The sequence below is a fragment of the Spinacia oleracea genome, unplaced genomic scaffold (assembly GCF_020520425.1).
Source record: "Spinacia oleracea cultivar Varoflay unplaced genomic scaffold, BTI_SOV_V1 SOVchr0_052, whole genome shotgun sequence".
In the NCBI taxonomy this organism is placed as follows: domain Eukaryota; kingdom Viridiplantae; phylum Streptophyta; class Magnoliopsida; order Caryophyllales; family Amaranthaceae; genus Spinacia; species Spinacia oleracea.
Genome location: NW_026614380.1, coordinates 70001 through 81991, shown reverse-complemented (window position 1 = coordinate 81991; position 11991 = coordinate 70001).

Sequence of the window (11991 nt, the reverse complement as noted above, 5' to 3'; positions counted from 1 at the left end):
AATGTAGTTTTGAGATCATAGAGCATTGAGTTAAATACTCATTTACTAATGGTTTAACAACTTAATATTTGTCCATTTAATTCTCGAATGAGTCTAGTCCCTAGACCTTCGAATGATCGATGCTTAGAGAACTTTTAGACTTCTGGTAAGATCATCTAGTTAAAGCAAAATATTCAACATAAATTAAATGGTAAGAACCTTGTTGGAGTTACATTAGACATGTCTAACAAAGTATAAAGTCAACACTAGGAAGTCAATTCTTAAGACTTCAGAAGGGTACAGAGAAATAGGCAAACAAGGAACAAGTGAAAGGACCTTCTTCCGTTTCTCCCTATAGTTATGTTTAAAGAAAAAGTAACCTAGCAATCAAACTTCCTGTAGCATATCACCGCTTGAGGTTCTTACTTCAGTAATACTCAAATGATGGAAGCTGAGTCTACCTAATGATGAAGGAAATATGTCCTTCACCCAAGGTGCATTAAGTCTAATACCAAGGTTCAGATTAATTGCGAACAATTAATTCAGTGAGATCAAGTGATCGAACAGCTAGCTGGAGCAATGCTTCCGATCAGTGAGTTCTAATGGATATTGAACTCACAACTTACTCTTGACTGAACCTACAAGGTCACACCAATGACACGTAACAGATCGCTGGATTAAATGAATCGGAAATTCATTTAAATGCTTTCCGGGATTTAAGTTGGAAACGTATTATACGATACGACCTTGCATCGGAAATCGTTAATCGTATCGCGAATATTCGTAAGCTAGGAGAAACGAATAAATCATATCGTACGACGGTGATTCGTCGTATACGAAACGATAAATACTATATCAGAAATACTATTAAACGCGGATACGAGGAGCGGCCCACGAGCCGAGTGCACGAAGCACTCAAGGCCCATGGGCGCGCGCTAGGCAAGCAAGCAAGGCGACACAACAGCGCTGGCCCATGGCCGAGCAGCTGTGTGCGCGCGCGGGCCAAGACCACGACACAGCAGCAGCAGCGCGGCCCAGGCCCAGCTCGCTGTGCGTGTCCGTGTGATGCTGCGCGGGCTTGCTAGCCGGCCTTGCCTTATGGCTTGGTCGGTTAGTAAGGTTATGTAAATAACCTTATGACCTAATTTCAACTTACTTCAATCACAATTCAGATTACACACAACCCTAGGAGAAAACAGAGAACCCTAATTCTCTCTGTGCCTCCATAGTGTGTTCATCGCAAAAAGCAAATCTCTTGATCGATTGTCTAAGCTACGATAATCAAGACGGATCTGATCGTGTCGGTGAACCAAGTAGAGGAACGACAAGTGGAGTTCTTTGTTCGTGTTCGTTGACGGATTATTGTGGAAAACACGCTTCGAATGTAAGTTTGCTTAATCTGTGCTTTATACATGTTTCCTGGCTTTGGGGATTGTTCCGCACATGTTATTATGTTTAACTGTATTCCCCTACAGTGGTATCATGCGCCTTATGTATTCAAGCATGAATTAGCATGATTATTATTGTTTTTGCATTGTCGAAATTTTTGGAGTTTTCGTTGATTTTTCGGAATTTTTTCGAATTATGGGATTAATTGCGATATTGGCAGTTCCGGAATCAAAAATATTCGCTTTTTTCGATTTTTACAACCCTAATCTGATGGAAAACGATTTTCTAAGATCAACTCATGCGAATAGAATTGCGAAAACAGGCCTAGAAGCATCAGTTTTTGGGTGTTTTTGTTAATTTTTTATTAAAAATTAAATGTGTCGGACAGTAATTCAATTAAAAGGTCGACCTAAACTACTCGGAATTGCTTGAAATTTTGACACAATGTTTCTGGTACATGCTTGATCTAAGGTACAAATGTCAGATTTTCCAATAAGTATAAACCCTAATTTTGCCTTTCCCCAATTCGTAAAATTTACAACCCTAATTGATTTTTAATTAATTATGGATTAATAATTCGGTTAATTGGGAAAGGGGGTATAATTTCATGGGTCAGTGGCTAATTTTAAAAATTATTGGATTAAAATTTTGAATGGTTTTGTTAATTTTAATCACACTTAAACCAATTTATTAATAATCTGAAATTTAATTGTTTATGAACGATGTAAAATTTCGGATTTTGTTAATTAAAGGTTCAAATTTTAAAGTTGATTCAATCGTTCTTAAAAGTTTGAATATAGTTAGCCCTTGATTTATTAATTTTACGAAATTGGATTGTCGTTAAAGTTTATTAAATCGTTAAAAATCGTTGTTTTTCGAAAAATTAAATCGTAACTTTTTTGAAAAATAAAATTAATGCAAGTTCGTGAATTAAAATTAATTTTAATTAGGTTGGTCCGTTTTACGAACCAAAAACACGAACATGGGCATGATGGAAGTATGGCTCGTCGAGCCATACGAGGCCGTTATGCGAGCCGTGCCATGCGACACGGGCAGCAGCACGAGCTGCGTGCCTCGTGCGCGCTAGGCAAGGCAGGGGCAGGCGATGCCTGCGGGGCTGCGACGAAGCGAAGCGCGATGCTTGCGACGTCGAGCACCCACGATGCACAACACACACGCAACGCAGGGCAACTATGCTGCGGGTACGCGATGCGCATGCGCAAGGCATGGCGCGCGACGCGTGTGGGCGAGGCATGGCGCGCGAGCGATGGGCGAGCGATGGCATGCTATGCGATGCGATGGGCTGGGCGCGCGGGCAATGCTCGTGTGCTCTTGGGCCTCTCGCACGACGGGCTGGGCGCAAGCCTAGGCCGTTTGATTGAACTTTTTTTTTTTAAATAGTTTAATTAGTTGTGCTTCGTGTATTTGCATTAATTTGGGCTAACGGGATTTTTAATTTAATATTTTATTTACTTGGGCCGGGCCGCGAGTTTTAATTTAATATCTCATAATTAATTATCCGGAATAATTATTGGTTTGAGTGGGAGCCACTAAATGAAATTAAAATGAAATAATTATTTTAATTATTTCGTAGGTCGCATTATTTTAATTAAATTCAATTTTAATTAGAATAAAGTCTAAGGATTAATAATTTGGAAATTGATTAATCTTTTAGGACGCGTTTATGTGAACGTGAATTTTAATTAATTCACGTAAATACTTGCATATTAACATGGGCCATTCATTTTAGCATACGAATGGGTGAATGCGTAGAATATATATTTTATGCAATGCAGGTACTCCAAGTGACTAGTATGGCTAAATTTAGGATAGTTAAATACGGTCTGCGCACCGTTCTATCTTTGAATGTAAAGTTTTAAATATGGTCTGCGTACCATGGAAATTTTGATGTAATTTATTATTTTCAAGTATTTCTAAGTTTAGAACTTTAAGTTAGCATTTGAACGAAGATTCAAGACGATGCCAAGCTAACAAGAAGGTGATGAAGATTGGATGCTTCAAGACAAGAAGTTTTGGGCCATACTAGATCACCAATTATTTGCAATTTAATATATATATTATGCGTGAATGTATGAATGTATGTATGCTTTGCATGATCAGGTTGTTTCCTATGAATCGATTAGTTTTAAGTTCACTAAATAATCGAACCAACATAGAAACAACTAGGTCCAAGTAATATTGAGTTTTAAAAATTGCCGTCCAAATCAACACTTACAAAAATCTAGGGGTCTAAGATAGTAGGTTTACGCTAAAGCGAGGTGCTATTTTAGTTGACTTAGATGGTAAGGCGTCCTAAAGGAGCACGTTGATTGTGGTTATAACTCAAACAACAATGGCATTAAGTTGTGGCAATGGGATAAATTATGGCATTAATTTATTAACCAAGAGTAATTTGGAGATTACTAGCAATAGGTTTTGCTTACCTAAAATCTTAAAATACTTAAGACATGCTAAAGCTGCTTAAGGATTTAGGACTTTTGGGGTCTTGGAATCGTTTCATTTATTTCGGACCTTGTTTTTGCTTTTTGCATGAATGAAATGTTTTAATAGCTTTAATGATTGCATGTTTTTTCTTTTATTTCAAAGTTATTGAATTGTATGAATGGTTATTTATTGCAAAATCTTTTCGATTGTAGTAATCAAAATGGCCGCAATCAAAACACAACTCAAAATAACTGAAATTCTGGATGTAAAATTGAACCTATCAAACTTTCTTGATTGGGAGAGGAAGCTTTGGCAAGTCCTCAGGTGGAACAACATTGAATATGTAGTTGACCATCCCATCCCCAGCTATTACTCAAAGGATATGACTCCGGAAAAGCACTATACGTGGGTAAGCCACGTATCGCTAGTGATGGATCTTATTCTTGGCTCTATCCCCAATGATTGGAGTGCAAGGTTCGTTGCATACGAGCCATGGGCACTCCTAAGGCATCTTAGGGATATATGTCGTGGTAGATTCCAACATAGTGGTCAACATGTCGACCAAAATGTTTTTGAATTGGTAAATTCATTTGAGGATCTAAAGCTTAACGCACCACTGGGTTGTTGCTTTGACGTCGAAAGACAAAAAGCAAGGGAAAGGGTCATTGATCTTGAAATGACAGAACGGACACCAATCAGAACTCATACAAAGAAAATGGTTGGGCTTCTCAACCGGCTTGAGTTACTTGGTGATCCATTCCCAGATTCTGCAGCTGCGGGAATACTTTTGAATTCTCTTCACCCTGGTTATAAGAAATTCAAACTACTCCATTTTTCCAAGAAAAGGGAGAATACTCTTAGTGAACTAATTTACTTGCTTCATCAGTACGAATTGGACTTTGTAAGTGATAAGAAAGCATCACTAAAAGTAAAGAGTAAGAAAATCAAGAAAAAGGTTCCGGGGAAGATCCAAAGCAAGGGTGCATCTCCATCTACTTCAGGAAGGCAAGTGGCGCCATCCAAGAAGAAGATGAAGAAGGATCGTTCTCCATCTATATCGCAATGCTTCAATTGTAATGAAATTGGTCATTACAAGCGAGATTGCCCCAAACTAAAGGAAGAGAAGAAGAACGGAAACGTTGCTTCTCCTTCAGGTATGTATGTTATACATTGTAATCTAGCTAATTCTACTTCTTGGGTATTAGATACTGGTTGTGGCTCACACTTATGTTCCAATCCACAGGGACTAAGGAGAAGTAGAAAGCTTGATAAAGGCGAGATGGATCTACGCGTGGGAAATGGAGCACGGATTGCTGCATTAGCCGTAGGATCTTATTTTATTTCTTTGCCTAGTGGGTTTGTTTTGGAACTAGAAAACTGTTATTATGTTCCTAGTATCACCAGAAACATCATTTCGGTTTCAAGTTTGGATTCTAAAGGTTTTAGTTTTCAATTTAAAGACAATAGTTGTTCTTTTGCTTTGAATGGAATGTTTTATGGTTCAGCACAACAAGAAAACGGTCTTTACGTGCTAGATACGAGCAAACACATTTATAACATAAATACCAAAAAGGCTAAAACTGGTGATTCGGATCTCACATTTCTGTGGCATTGTCGATTAGGCCATATAAACATAAAGCGCATGGAATTACTTCAACGGAAAGGAATTCTAGAATCATTCGACTTAGAGAAGATTGATCAATGCGAATCTTGTTTACTTGGCAAAATGACAAAGCAACCTTTCTCAAAGGTGGGAGAAAGAGCAAGCGAACTACTAGGGCTAATACATACGGACGTATGTGGGCCTATGAGTACCAAAGCTAGAGGTGAGTTCAGCTATTTCATAACGTTTACGGACGACTTCAGTAGATATGGCTATATTTACTTAATGAAGCACAAGTCTGAATCGTTTGAGAAATTCCGAGAATTTCAAAATGAAGTAGAGAATCAACATGGCAAGAAAATCAAAGCTCTAAGATCGGATCGAGGAGGTGAATATCTTAGCCACGAGTTTGATGACCATCTAAAAGAATGCGGTATTCTTTCTGAATTGACTGCTCCGGGGACACCTCAATGGAATGGAGTGTCGGAACGGAGAAACAGGACCTTACTCGATATGGTCAGGTCAATGATGGGTCAGGACAAACTTCCTTTACAGTTCTGGGGACATGCATTGCAAACTGCAGCACTCACACTGAATCGTGCTCCGTCAAAAGCTGTTGAAAAGACTCCATACGAATTATGGACTGGGAAACTTCCAAAGTTGTCTTTTCTGAAGATTTGGGGTTGCGAAGCATATGTCAAGCGATTAATTTCGGACAAGCTACAACCTAAATCTGACAAATGTTTCTTCGTTGGGTATCCAAAAGAAACTATGGGGTATTACTTCTACAACAAGTCAGATAACAAGGTATTCGTTGCTCGTGACAGTGTCTTTTTGGAAAGAAATCATATTTCCAAATTGACAAGTGGGAGAATAATAGACCTTGAAGAGATTCGAGACGAACAACTCTTTAGAAGCAGTTCAAGTTGATGAACCTCCAAGGTCTTTAGAAGAGCCAGTGGGAGTAGTTCCTCAAAACGTTGTTTCCCCTCGTAGGTCAAATAGAACTATTTTTCAGCCGGACAGATGGACAGGCGTCCTCTTGACTGAAAACTTAGACGTTCTCATATTGGATAGTGATGAACCTTTGACTTACAAGCAAGATATGACGAGCCCAAGCTCCATTAAATGGTTAGAGGCCATGCAATCTGAAATAGACTCCATGTCTGAAAATCAAGTCTGGGATTTGGTTGATTTGCCGGATGGGTTCACACCTATCGGATGAAAATGGGTCTTCAAATTGAAGAAAGACAAAGATGGAATTGTATACATATACAAGGATAGATTGGTAGAAAAAGGTTACAGGCAAGTTCACGGCGTTGACTACGATGAAACCTTTTCTCCAGTCGCGATGCTTAAGTCTATTCGGATAATCCTTGCGATTGCCGCTTTTTATGACTATGAAATATGGCAAATGGATGTCAAAACTGTCTTCTTGAACGGTGTTCTTGAAGAGACTGTGTTCATGACACAGCCGGAGGGTTTTGTCGATCAAAAGAACCAAGGAAAGGTATGCAAGCTTAAGAAGTCCATCTACGGACTAAAGCAGGCATCAAGGAGTTGGAATAAACGATTTGATGAAGTAGTCAATAAGTTTGGCTTCATCAAGAATCAGGACGAATCTTGTGTATACAAGAAGGTCAGTGGGAGTAAAATTGCATTCCTAGTCTTGTATGTTGACGACATACTGCTTATTGGAAACGACATTCCTATGTTGGAGTCTGTAAAGACTTGGCTCGGGAAGTGTTTCTCAATGAAGGACTTAGGAGAGGCACAGTACATATTGGGCATCAAGATCTATAGGGATAGATCTAAGAGGATAATTGGACTAAGCCAAAACACTTACATTGACAAAGTGCTAGCTAGGTTCAATATGATGGAAGCCAAGAGAGGCCATCTACCCATGTCACATGGCGTATATCTAAGCAAGAATCAGTGTCCCAAAACATTTGTTGAGCGTAGAAAGATGAGTGGAATTCCATACGCTTCGGCTATTGGATCCATCATGTATGCTATGATTTGTACAAGGCCGGATGTTTCGTTCGCACTCAGTGCAACGAGCAGGTACCAGTCAGAACCAGGTGAGGCGCATTGGACTGCTGCCAAGAACATCCTAAAGTACCTGAAAAGGACTAAGGATCAGTTTCTGGTTTATGGTGGTACAGATGAGTTGATTGTTAAGGGCTATACGGACGCAAGCTTTCAAACCGACAGAGATGATTTCAGATCACAGTCTGGGTTTGTGTTCTGCCTCAACGGCGGAGCAGTAAGCTGGAAAAGTGCTAAGCAAAGCACTATTGCGGATTCTACAACTGAAGCCGAGTACATTGCTGCCTCAGAAGCAGCAAAGGAAGCTGTTTGGATTCGGAAGTTCATCGAAGAACTTGGTGTTGTCCCCTCCATTAAAGGACCAGTGGCTTTGTATTGTGACAATAGCGGAGCCATTGCCCAGGCAAAGGAGCCTAGGAGCCACCAAAAGTCCAAGCACGTACTGCGGCGATTTCATATACTTCGAGAGATCGTTGAAAGAAAGGAAATCGAGATTTGCAAGGTTGGAACTGACGACAACGTCGCGGATCCATTGACTAAACCGTTGCCACAAGTGAAACACAACGCACATGTAGAAATCATGGGAATCAAGCATGTCGGAGAATGGCTTTGATTTTCTAAATTGTTTTAGAACATCTGTTAGATCTATGTTTAAAACAATTGGTTTAACCATTTCATATTTATGAAAATTATTATTTCATATTCATTTAATTGTGGTTTAGAATTAAATGATAAGTCCATGTGATTCAAATCATTCAAATGGGATGTCATGATGGATTCTTTCGCAAAGAAACACCCATAAGTGAACTTGAATATTGAAGTCACAAAGGATCCCTAATCCAGGTCATTGAAAGGTGGACGACCAATGACTAATGAAGATTAGATTGCAAGTAGATTACTTAGTTCTGTTTCTTGAACTAGAGTGACTGGATGTCAGAATCTTTTGCATAGATACTTATTGGATCTTGTATCGGATTGACCATGAGAACGCTTTAAGAGATTAAAGTCATGTCATAGGTAGTTCTCATTAATGGTGATTAGAAACCGTTCCTCAGAACATGAGCGATTATGTCTGCTCGTTTGAGAATTAGTTCGCTTTGATACTAGCTAAACATCGCACCGTAAAAGGAGGCTATAAAAGCAGTTATTGGGCGTACTATGAATCAAAGTGAGTGTTCATAGATTGCAAGAATGGATTGTCCTCCTATCTTTGATAGGATATGGTGTTGTTGTGTAACAAGGCCTCTCGAAGAGTTAGATACTGTAAAATGCATGGCCGTGCTCAGAATGGTTAGGCTTAACCTTCTGCAAAAGTTTGACAGTTGAACTCTGTAATCCGAGAAACACTTCTGGACCAAATAAGGATGGCTTGGATCTTACCTTATGTTCAGTAAGTAACACTAAGCGACAAAGGAATGTGGATGCACACTTGTCTGAATGACAAGTGGGAGATTGAAGGAAATATGTCCTTCACCCAAGGTGCATTAAGTCTAATACCAAGGTTCAGATTAATTGCGAACAATTAATTCAGTGAGATCAAGTGATCGGAACAGCTAGCTGGAGCAATGCTTCCGATCAGTGAGTTCTAATGGATATTGAACTCACAACTTACTCTTGACTAAACCTACAAGGTCACACCAATGACACGTAACAGATCGCCGGACTAAATGAATCGGAAATTCATTTAATAGCTTTTCGGGATTTAAGTTGGAAACGTATTATACGATACGACCTTGCATCGGAATCGTATATCGTATCGCGAATATTCGTAAGCTAGGCGAAAAGAATAAATCGTATCGTACGACGGTGATTCGTCGTATACGAAACGATAAATAATATATCGGAAATATATTAAGCGCGGATACGAGGAGCGGCCCACGAGCCGAGTGCACGAAGCACTCAAGGCCCATGGGCGCGCGCGCTAGGCAAGCAAGCAAGGCGACACAACAGCGCTGGCCCATGGCCGAGCAGCTGTGTGCGCACGCGGGCCAAGACCACGACACAGCAGCAGCAGCGCGGCCCACGGCCCAGCTTGCTGTGCGTGTCCGTGTGATGCTGCGCGGGCTTGCTAGCCGGCCTTGCCTTATGGCTTGGTCGGTTAGTAAGGTTATGTAAATAACCTTATGACCTAATTTCAACTTACTGCAATCACAATTCAGATTACACACAACCCTAGGAGAAAACAGAGAACCCTAATTCTCTCTGTGCCTCCATAGTGTGTTCATCCCAAAAAGCAAATCTCTTGATCGATTGTCTAAGCTACGATAATCAAGACGGATCTGATCGTGTCGGTGAACCAAGTAGAGGAACGACAAGTGGAGTTCTTTGTTCGTGTTTGTTGACGGATTATTGTGGAAAACACGCTTCGAATGTAAGTTTGCTTAATCTGTGCTTTATACATGTTTCCTGGCTTTGGGGATTGTTCCGCACAAGTTATTATGTTTAACTATATTCCCCTACAAATGACCTACAAGTGGGATATGAAACATGGCAATGCTACATTAGTTGTACGGTCATCTAGTTTGTTTTAAGACCTTTCAAGGCTGGAACTTAATGGCTATTTTGTTCCATAATCAGCATACCTAAATTTCTGTTTTCAATCACAGAAAGACTCACATTCAAGAAAAACAAAAACAATGTTTGTTTGTTTATTTGAATGAAATGGTCATTTACAGGTTTAGTCGGTATGCTTGATTAAAACAAACAACTCTTTAACAATAAGAGCTTTACTAGGTTCAAATCAGTCTCTTGATTTGAGTTCCACTAACCGTTCCACTAACCTTTAGCATTGTTGCTTAGACCATATCAACGAGGTAACATTCAAAATCTATATTTCGATGGATTTTTTAAAGTAGATTGATTTCTAGATCAAGACAACCTAGTCTTACTTGTTGAAAGTAACAAAAGATATGAACTATTGTTAGAACACGTAGACAATAGAGTTCAAAGCTAAAGAAATATTTTATGACTTTATTATTTCACCTGAATCAGAGTGAATATAGGTTTATTTACTCAATGTGATATAAATTTGAATCTGTTTGGCTAGTTCAAAGATTCAAAAGTATAAAATCCACTTGGAAAGAAATCATAAAGATCTAGGTTAGATCATGTTGATGATTACTTAAGTCAAGAATGATCATCAATGACCGTGTGTTGTAATTTCACGTTCGAGCTCCATAAGATATGGTATATCTAAATTGGAATTACCGAAGTCAATTAGTACTTGATTTGATCAATGATGAATCATAAAGATTTTTCCTATAATTTCTAAACAAAATTCTCAACTACCACCAAACTAAACCAAATTCGTCAAAGCTGTTGAAAAGTAATTTCAGAATATCTTTTCAATAATATATATATATATATATATATATATATATATATATATTTATATATATATATATCTAAAGAGTTGCTAAACTCAGTGGGAGCTTAGTGTTTGTTATTCAACAAACTAAGGGCCAAGTATAGATATATGTTTCATTGTGATTTATTCAAATGAGACACAAAAGTATTGTTTCTACCACGAATTTTTGAGAACATAATGTTTGTTTTCTCGAAATAGTGTCCTTTTGGAGAATCGTTTCCAAAATGACAAGTGGGAGAAAATAGACCTCGAAAGTCTTCGAGGCAAACAATAAACATAAACGGACGTTCCGGAGGCTTTTTGAAGTTCTTTAGAAAATCCGAACACTTATTCTTTAAGGACTTTAGAAGTGGCTTTAAAGAATAGACATTTCTTAGAAGACTTTACAAGTGCTTCAAGGAGAACAGAATATTCAAAGGACTTTCAAGTGGATATTGATATTCTATTGTTTGATGTTCTAAACCCATGTAGACTTAGAGTTCAGGTCACTGAAACTATGAGATTCTTCTATTAGATAGTGAAGAATCCTACAACTTGCAGTCAAACTACTATCAAGAATGGAAATGAGTTTGTGACTTGTAAGAAAGCTATGACGAAATATAGATTCCCTAAAATGGTTAGAGGCCATATATAGATTTAATGTTTAATTGGTTAAAGGCCATAAAACATACTTAGTGTTTTGATGACAAAATTGAAAATTTGTTGATTTGCAAGAATAGTTTCACACCTATTGGTTGCAAATTGGTTTTAAGGATAAAAACCACCAAACATGGAATTGTGTCTTCACACACAAAGCTAGATTAGTTGCTAAAGGTTACAAGCAAATTCACGGTGTAGATTGTGTTGAAACCTCATGCAAAATTGTAATGCTCAAGTCTATAAATCAAACAATGATTGCATATTGGTACATATGGCAATTGGATGACAAAACGTATTCCTCAATCAAATATTGGAAGAAACTATGTACATGGCATGTCATAGGATTTATGGATCCAAATAAATGTTTGAAAAGGAAAGCTAGCTTATGAAATCTAAGTACAGATTTAAGCAAGCAATTTGGAATTAGAATTGTATTTTAGTGAAACTAATAAGTATTTTAGTTTCATAAAATAACATGAATCTTATAAATGCATAAGAAGTTTAGTGAGAATACGTAAAA